The sequence below is a fragment of the Rattus norvegicus genome, chromosome X (genome assembly GCF_036323735.1).
Source record: "Rattus norvegicus strain BN/NHsdMcwi chromosome X, GRCr8, whole genome shotgun sequence".
Classification (NCBI taxonomy): Eukaryota; Metazoa; Chordata; class Mammalia; order Rodentia; family Muridae; genus Rattus; species Rattus norvegicus.
The window spans coordinates 97,196,811-97,206,588 of record NC_086039.1 but is presented as its reverse complement, the minus strand read 5'-3'; the positions used below and the strand labels follow the sequence as shown (position 1 = coordinate 97,206,588).

Genomic DNA, 9,778 nt, shown 5'->3' with positions numbered 1-9,778 from the left:
AGGCTGGGTGGGCATTTACTATGCAGTCAAAATTAAAGTAAGTCAGAAAATGTAGTTCCTCTCACTTTATATTTCTTATTTGTTTCTCAGCTTAGATTACATAGTCAATCAATGGCATATAAGAAAGGCAACTTTTTATGTTAAAACCAAAGTAAAACAATGAAAAAAATAGGGAGTAAAAGGTAGACTCATAATAGAAACTAGACTTTGAGTGCAAGTAATATCAAGAATTAGCTGCATGGTTTGCTTTAGACCAGTTCATTTCTACTGTGTTTTCTCTCCTGTAAAGCCAGGGAATCCCATTTCAGAGTTTAGAGACACCATGGAAGCTATCTGTACCTCCCTTCAACTTACAGAAGAAGAGACCAAAACCAAGAGAGTTAAGCCACTCAATAAAGTGTAGAGCAGAGATAGAAACTTCATAGTCTATCCTACATTTAAAAAAATAAGCGACATTGCCAGAGCCTTGTTAGAATCTAGTTTTGTGTAGTCAGGCCAAGTAGTTTTCATATACCAACCAACCAGAGCTCCCAGGGACTAAACCATCATCCAAAGACTACACATAGACAGACCCATGGCTCCAGCTGAATACGTAGCAGAGGATGGCCTTGTTGGACACCAATGGGAGGAGAAGCCCTTGGTCTTGCCAAGGTTGGACCCCCAGTGTAGGCGAATGTTGGGGTGGGGGGAGGCAGGAGGGGTAGGTGGATGGGTGAGGGAACACCCTAATAAAAGAAGGGTAACTGGGGACAGGATAGGGGTTTGTGCATGCGAAACAGGGGAAGGGGATGGAAAGGGGATAACATTTGAGATGTATGAAAAAAAGTCCAACAAAAATGACTCATTACATATATATGAGAAAACTTGAAGTGCTGTATGTTTAGAGGAACCAGAAACTCAGTTGAGCAGTGAGTGCCCTGCATGGCATGTGATTCTTGAGGAAAATGCCCACTCTCCTTTGTTTTCACCCCAAATATGGAGCCGTTGTATGATAGTGAACATGCACAAGTTTGATTATGAAGTGAAATGATGGAGTTAGGTCTGTCACAGCAGGGATTCACAAAAGTGACCTGGGCTGGGTGTCATATAAATATAACCTGTGGCACACTTGTATGATGATGATATGCTTATTGAAACACTGAAGGCAGCCAGACTGTGACACAAGCCTGCATCATTCGTTTTTGAGAGGAATGAGTCAGGGAGCCAAGCCTAAACAAATTGGAAATTCAATAGGGGAAGTGAGACCCTTTGCAATGTATCTCTGTAGAATACTTGCATAGTACATGTGATACCTGGCACCAGTCCTGGGGTGCCAGTATTAATTGATAAAGTTTTTGTTATATTTACAAAAGAACAAGTAAGAGAACTCTTAGTGTTTGAATAACTGAGGGTTGTGAGCTAGCCAAAAGGATATACCAAATCAGGTATTTGAAAATAATACAGAGAATTTTGAAAGCCTGCAGCATTAATAACGTTATGGGAAAGAAAAAAAGCCACTCAGCCTCAAAAAGACATGGGGGAAGAGTTGCTGACAAATCTAGTTTCAGCTGACAGTTAGACATACCCCGAGTTATTTGAAAGAGTGCCAACTGTACTGTCCACCTAGATCAGAGTGGTATACAAACATGTCAGTGAGGCATTTTCTTCATAGCTCACCGATGAGAGAGAGCCCAGCCCACTGTGGTCCTGAGTGTTATAAGAAAGCTGTCTAAGCAGAGGATAGGAAGCAAGCCATTAAGCATCATTCCTTTGTGGTTTCTGCTTCAAGCTTCTGCTTTGGCTTCTCTTAGTGATGAGGTGAGCTGTCATATGAAATAAACCTTTTCTTCTCCAAGTTGGTTTTGGTCAGTGGTTAGTTTTTTAGGGGGGTGTTGGGTAAAAAAGGACAAGTGAATTGGAGAAGGTTCTAGACTGAATGATTTCAACTGTATGGCCTTCTGAAAAAAGGCAAACTATGGGCACAGTAAAATAATCAGTAGTGGAGCTTAGCAGTAGAGAGCATAAATAGCATGCTTGAGACTCTGAATTTGGTCATTAGACTCTGATAAAGCACCTCTAAACAAAATAAAAGGTCACTGCTGTCAAAGACTCCAGGGACCACAACAGCAGTCTACTGAATGTACAACGTAAGGAATGAACTATAATGTTAACTACAGACATTAGTTAAAAATACTACATACGTGTGTTCATCTACTCACAGAATAGTACAGCAACCTATTGCAAGGTACACCATGTACTCATTCATTCTAAGGTTGCTGATTTTACTTGTCAAGTTTTCTTTTATGGTCTTTCATGCAATTTTCATGTAACATTGACATTGAAAGATGAAACAATATTTTGATTCCCTAGGAAGAGAACAGAACTTGACAGAACTCAGAGTCCTGTGTAGCTCAACTTCATTTTCTGATGAGGAATCAGAAATAGGAGGACAAATGGTTTTTAAAATTGATCATGTAGGTTTTTGTGAGATCACGATATGAATCCTTATCTCTGGAAAATTAAAAACTAAGAACATATCCATACAAAATGAGAACTAACATTAACTCAAAGCAATAGTTTTGGACTATCAAACACTGTAAATTAGGTATTAGTTATTACATTTCAATCCGTTTTTCTACCTTTAACACTTTCACCATCTGTTCATCTAAACTGCTCTTTTTCTATAGAACATGCAAAGGACACCTTACATTTGCCAGAAATATATTCTCAGATAACAGTTATTATATCATAATTAACCCATTCAGATACAAAATACTTAACAGGATATGGAATTATGATCGATGGCACTTCTCATCCATAGGGAGAATTAAGCAATGGCCCGCAGAGGTGATGATATCCAGGGTTTTTCATCTTGTATAATGATATATATATATATATATATATGTATATACATATACATATATATATATATATTAGCAAAGATTGCATACATAAAATGCTATTTTAGGATTCCTGAGACTCCTCTTAGGAGAGGAGTGTTAAGAATGCTAAGGTAGACAGTTTAGAAATCTAAATTGTTTTTCTGCCCTAAGTGTCATGTTAGATATTTTATCACTTCACACTAAAAACTACACGTGGCTAGAATTTTATGACTGATCAATACATATGCAGCTTAGTTGTGGAAGGGCTTCACTGTAGTGATTAGCAGGATGAGGCCTGCCTTTGTCACCAAGTTGCCTAGTATATATGCTTTTAGGACTAACAATTAATCACAGAAAAAAGTAAAAGTAAAATAACGTCGTTTACAAACTCATTCTGAAAACATGACTGCAAAGAAAACCAAACACTGGTATTTAGACACTGAAATAACTCTCCTGATCCATCAACACCAGGATACCCTGTAGTTCTTTGCACTTTCAAGTTGTAACTACCCAGTCTTACTTTTTAAGCTGTGTTTGATGAACTAATGAACTTAAAGATATACAGATAACATCTACTTAGTGTAGGTTACATAGTTTAGACCTCCCCCAAAAAATGAAAGTTTCTCTCTGCAGACACACAGCCTCCCCATCCACAGTTACATTCACCATTTGAGTGTCAATATTCCATTTGGTTTAAATACAAGAGAAAACTGATGATGACTACAAGTCGTTCTAGCTAGCCATGATGTCAAGACCAAAACTAAGTATGTGGATTCTTTGGTATAGCAGATAACATTTTCTAAGGATCAAGTATTCACTAAAAGGCCTAAAGTAGAATAACATGTGAAACCAAGTACTGGTTCAGAAACAAAAATATTATGCTAGTTCCCAAGCAGCTTAATTAGGAAAAAGGCTTCCTATAACCATATTACATGTACATCTTACCTGTGTACCAATGTACTAGACCAATTAGCTGATAATAAATCCTCTAGATCTATTTCACATATGCAAATACAAACCATATATCATACTATAATTAGACAGTTCATAGAAGTATCAGGGTTCAAATCCACCTTTAACATTATACAGATATGAGACATGGGCGTTTTTGTAATTGTGTCTAGTAAATTGTGTATAGTAAATCAGAGAATGCATTTAATAGGACTGGCTAGTAGTTTGTATTCAACACAAGTCATTTAGATGACATAATTAGTCATTTCTTTTCTCAGCTGAAATATTTATGTGAAAAATTTATTCAGAATCCCATCACATAATAAAGCTATTTTATGATGGAACTATTTGATGGTTGATAAGATAGCTATTTCCATGTTCCATGCTTATTTTTCTATAAATCTAAAAATGCAAAGAATATATCTTGGTGGAGTAGGACTAACATGGAGTCAATTCATGTTATAGTCCTATCTTGTAATATTTCTGGCCTCTTTGAATTATTTTCCTGTCCTCACTGGCATTTTCTAAACCCATTAATTTATTACCCATGAACTTAATTAAAGTGTTGTTTACTGATACTCCTTAGAGATCATTAATGAAATGTTAATTAATTATACTCCTAGTACTATAAAAATCCCTAACACAATGAAAGGACCTCTCCCATTCCATTATGCCTTGCATTCTAAAGTCGCTTCACTGAAGTTCATGCCTAATACAATAGCAACTTATTTTTAAAATGACTTAAATGTTATGCTACAAAAGGTTTTCTATCAAAGCTAATCTCAATAAAATTAATAAATATATGATGTTAAGACTTTATAAAATGAGAGAGCAGACATGATAATGATCTATTCACAAAGACATTCAAAGTTTTCAAATGTGGGCAGGTTATTTTATTAGTTATTTTTATATATAATGAAAATAGTTATAATTTTCAGATATAAAGTATGGTACATGCACACACACACACACACACACACACACACACACACACACACAAATATCCCAGTCATACCCAAGCAAAGTCTAGGAAATAGTAATGCATCAGAGTTAAAATATGATCTGAACTTGACTGTGTAGTTGTGTGATGCTTTATACAAAAGCCAAATGAATGGTCAGAGTACAGATTCAGAAGTTTTACTGCATTCTCAACTAGGATAATGACATCAGTCAGAATAACTGGCACCATAGGAGCACCCCATGGTGATAACCTAGAAAATTCTTCCACTGGTCTCATGTGGTGGCAGACAGCTTCTCAGATGATAACAGCAAGTCTTTTCAAAAAGAGCTAGGGCTGATCAATACTATAAAGGCTTATTTCTCCTTGATAAATTACTTTGCTGTCTTTCAAATACTTCATTCAGATATTTCTGGGGAAATTGCTAGTTCTCTGTTTTTTTTAAACTTGGCAAATGGAATGTTAAAGAAATTTAAACATATAGTAGAACAGTCGTACTGAACAGAACACATGTAGATAGCATATGAACAATGCTGAGGCACACCATTAATGGATATTATACTCCCATCTTTCCACCACCTATCAAGCCACTCAATCATTCATTCAGTCAAACATTTCCATTATTCTTTATGCTCCAAAAGAACTGGTGCTAGATACTTGGAGAAAAACAAAGGTCATTAACAGCTTCTGCACATAGATTTGTAACCCTATGGTGCACCTATTAACCTGGTCCTTATTAAAAACCTGACTTAAGTATATGCAACAGACCTACCCATCAATTTGTATCTTATAGATAAGTAGTATCTTAGGTACCAATAAAAAAGCAGAATACAGGATTTTATACATTTATATATACATACATATATATACATACACACATATATGCATACATACCTATAGATATAGATATAGATAGATAGATATAGATATAGATATAGATATAGATATAGATATAGATATAGATATAGATATAGATATAGATATAGATATATCTTTTTTTTTGTATGTACATTTTGCCTGCATTTTTGTTGCATCCCCATGGAGGCCAGATAAAGATGTCATATTTTCAGATACTCCGGAAGTAGAGTTCCAGAGTTGTGAACCACCATGTGGGTTCTTGGAATTAAACCAGCACAGACCCACTGGAAGAACAACCAGTACCCTTAACTGCTTAGCCATCTCTTTAGCCCTGTCTTCCAATTAATCTTAAGTGCCATTTTCTCCTTTATCAGGTTACATAAACCAACGGAAAAGACAATGCAGAATTCCATCACAAAACATGGGAGATGTTTTATAATAATACTCAATAATACTCTTATAGTTATCATGTGGCAATCTAGCAAATGTACATGTTAGTTCAAGAGGAAAGTAGTTAGAATTCTCCGAGTATTCTAAAATCATAATAACTACATGTGAGGACGTCATAGAAGGGATTCTAGGAGCAGCTTCAAACAAAGGAATGGACTTCTGAGTCACTGTGTGGTGGTGAAACATTTTGGTCAAGGCATACATTCTATACTTCCCTAGGTCAAATCCCAATTGTACCACTAAGTTGAAAAACTGTGGGTAGCTAAGCTCTTTTGCGTGACAGCTTTCACATTATGTAAAAGAAACATAATTATCATTCCTAGTGTAGACAGGAGCAGAATTAAAGAGTTTACTCTTAGAAAATGGTTTTAAAAGGAGCTTAGCATATAGATATATTATATAAATGTCCATTATGAAAGTTTGTGTTTTTCAAGGAATTCCCCACAAGATTGCTTTACTCTATTTACCACCTATAACCCAACTTCAGTATCAGTTTAATACTTCCTCTTTTGTTTGTATAATTTATTTGAACTAATTACCCCACCAGGAGTATTATCACAATCATTGTGTACATTATCTTCCCTCATAGTAACACCGAATTCCACAAATAAGGCATTTTATTTTGTCTTCACTGTTGGTCATTTGTCTGATATGACTCAAAAACGTGTTACTTGACAATTTCCACTTGCTGCACTAACAGTAGGGGAAAAAAGGTCATTTCATGACATTTTATAAGTATTTATTATTACCCTGTAAGATGACAGAAAATAAACATAAACTTCTACATTTATACGGAATTTAATTTTTCAAACAGTCTTACTTCAGGGCCACCATGCCTGAGAATATTGAAGTCAGGCTAGCTGAAACTCAAAGCAATCCTTCCCCTGCTGGGCTTCCTGGGTGCTCTGGTTATAGCATGTGACACAACACCTGGCTCTAATCCCTACATACAAACCTGAGTAATCCTGAGAAAGAAATGGCATACAACTGTCCCAAGACTGCACAATTGCGAGAACCAGATACATAACTGTAAACTGCCTGTTCTTTCCCAGTGGACCGTAGCACTGCTGAAACCATTACTTAATGTGTTGCTAATTTAGCCATTTTCAGGTGGCTGATAAATGGCATAATAATCATCACAGTACCATAGCACAGCAAATGGGAAACAGTGTTTGACTATGAACAGGGCTTGGCAAAATGCACATTTGATGTGAATTAGAATGAGTTAAAACTAAGCCAGAGCACATTGTTTTGGAAGTAGGTAGAGCGTAAATAATAAATAAAATAAATGAATTCTTTTGTAAATGAAATTACTCAAGCATGTGTAATAGCACAATTCAAGGGTCAGTAATTTGTTTCATTTTACAAATTAATAACAATGGGGTGAAGTAGAAGAGTGGGCTACTCTCAACATAGGGAGCTGCCAAGAACAACACTGTAAAAACTCAAATTGGCCAGAAATTAGAACTTGCATATTTTCTGCTGTAACTCTTCAAATATGGTAAATTGCCAGGCCTAGCAGTGCTTAACTTTTTCAGGACACAATAGTTTATTTTGCAAATGGCTCTAAATGACACCCAAGCTCTTTCATTTAGTAGCTTTCTAGAGTTACACATCATAAGGGAGCAGAGCTCACTCTCTTATTGGGCAGAGGCTGGCCAGGGGAGGAGGTGGGTTGGGGGTTGAAGTAAATCTTCCCAGGCAAAGAAACTTCATGGAGGTCAACTTCAGGCATTGTGCTTGCACTTACGTCTTCTAGGACCCATGGGCATTATCTTACACAAGAAAGGTAAAAGGGTTTCATGTTCTACGTTCTATGTTCTGCATGTGGAGTACCCTGTATATACACCAGGGAATATCTTCCCCTCTAAGCAGGAATTGATACACTGTGATTTTTCTATTCCATTCAGTAAAACTAAGTCCATATTTTATTCAATCATTGCTTCTGAGAAAAAGAAGTTTCAGAAATGTTATTTCAGGGCCAAATTTATTTCTAGTCTGAGAAGTTAATGGAACTTCTTAGCAGTGATTCTTGGAGACAGGCATGTTCTTATTTCTAAGGATTGTTACTGTTCATTTTAATGAGGACACAAAGTCCCAAAATGTTATAATAAACTAAGGATACTCTAAAGGTTGGTGTCCAGAGACTTGTTCTTACAGGTCTTTCCCTGTAGACAGAGTAAGTTATGATTTTTTTCTTGAAGAAAAGAGACAGGTTTAATGAATTAAAATATTATGCATAAAGTGTGTGTGACAGATGGCAAAGCTGAGCAACATTTACTGCAATATTTAACTCGGATTCAGCTGACACACCCCATTACATTTCATACACAGTGTTCTTATTATTGATAACTGGGAAACTTCAGATTCTTAATGTGTACAAGTCAGATGAAACTATCGATAATTGGTGAGTTAATTTATAATACAAATCAATTCTATGTTCTGTCCAAGTGGCAGCATTCTGTGTTAAGAGAATCAATTCCTTTTGTATGTGCATGTTTCTGATGAAACACATAAATTCTTGGATTGATAGCAAATATTGGAAAGCTTATTCTTGTAAATTAGCTATACTTTGAAACCTCAAAGTAAGCAGTCTGTTCTCTGCAATGGAATCTTAACTACAGTAAAGGATGTGTCAAGAAATAAGCTGTTATATTTCAGGAAACCAACAGAAATCACATTTCATGTATACTGTTTTGGCTCAAAGAATTAGCCTGTCACCTTTGACAGATGCTGCAAACTGCAGTAATTTTTCTTAAAGGTAAAGCCAAAATTGATTTGGCAATTAAAAGCTTATGCTGGTGAAAGAAAATGCCTACCAACAGGAAAACATAAAAGACCGCATTTATAATCATATTTTTATACTTCACCAAAATGTGAGATGCTTTATCAAGATAAAGGGTGAGCTCTGTCTTTCTTTGTGAATTTTCTTTTCCCTTACTCTGCTTAAAAAAAAATTGATCATGGCTGAGAATTACGTAAGTGTAGATGCTACAGGATATCTAGCATCCAAGAATCATCTGTTCAGATGGAGACAGCATAGCTTGCTTTATATATTAGAAAGCTTGCCAGATGTCCTGGAAATCTTCCAACAAGGATGATGACAGTCATTTCACTAATTCTCAGGAACCGCACATAAAGATAATACTGTCCAAACTGAGAGTGAATGAAACGCACACTTTCAAGATTCATTATCAAAATAAATGCTGGCAACAGATCCTAACCAGAGAACATAATCTGGAAGAGAAAAGAAGAAAACAGCCAGAACTTGTTTTTCTAAGTTGTGGAAAGATTTGTTAATCTAGAGGATATATGGGTCAAACAGAGAAGCAGGAAAGTATTAGAAAAGAGATACAGGGAAATCAGAAGTGAATGTGAGCAAAAATCAATGAATTATGTATAGAAAAATCTGTTGAAAGTATTTTAAAAATAAAAAATATATAACATTTGTACTGTAAATGCCTTAGGCCAAATGCTTTACCATATACAACTTAAGATCTCAAGCCTGGAGCATAATGTTTGGCTCATAAGTAACCAAATAATATTTGTGGAAAATGAACAAAAGTCATTGAGAATGATCCAAATCTTCTTGTGTGTGTGTGATGAGAGGTGGAACCTAGGAAATTACATTACCATTGATTTATACAATGGCTTTCATATACTGAAACACATCGACACGCACACACACACACACACACAC

General features: G+C 35.8%; 1 protein-coding gene across 5 annotated transcripts in view; it reads right to left on the bottom strand.

Moving 5' to 3' along the window:
* The window catches only part of Diaph2 (diaphanous-related formin 2), an 827,546-nt gene that overhangs the window by 321,492 nt on the left and 496,276 nt on the right, over positions 1 to 9,778 (bottom strand). The gene's annotated exons all lie outside the window — the stretch shown is intronic.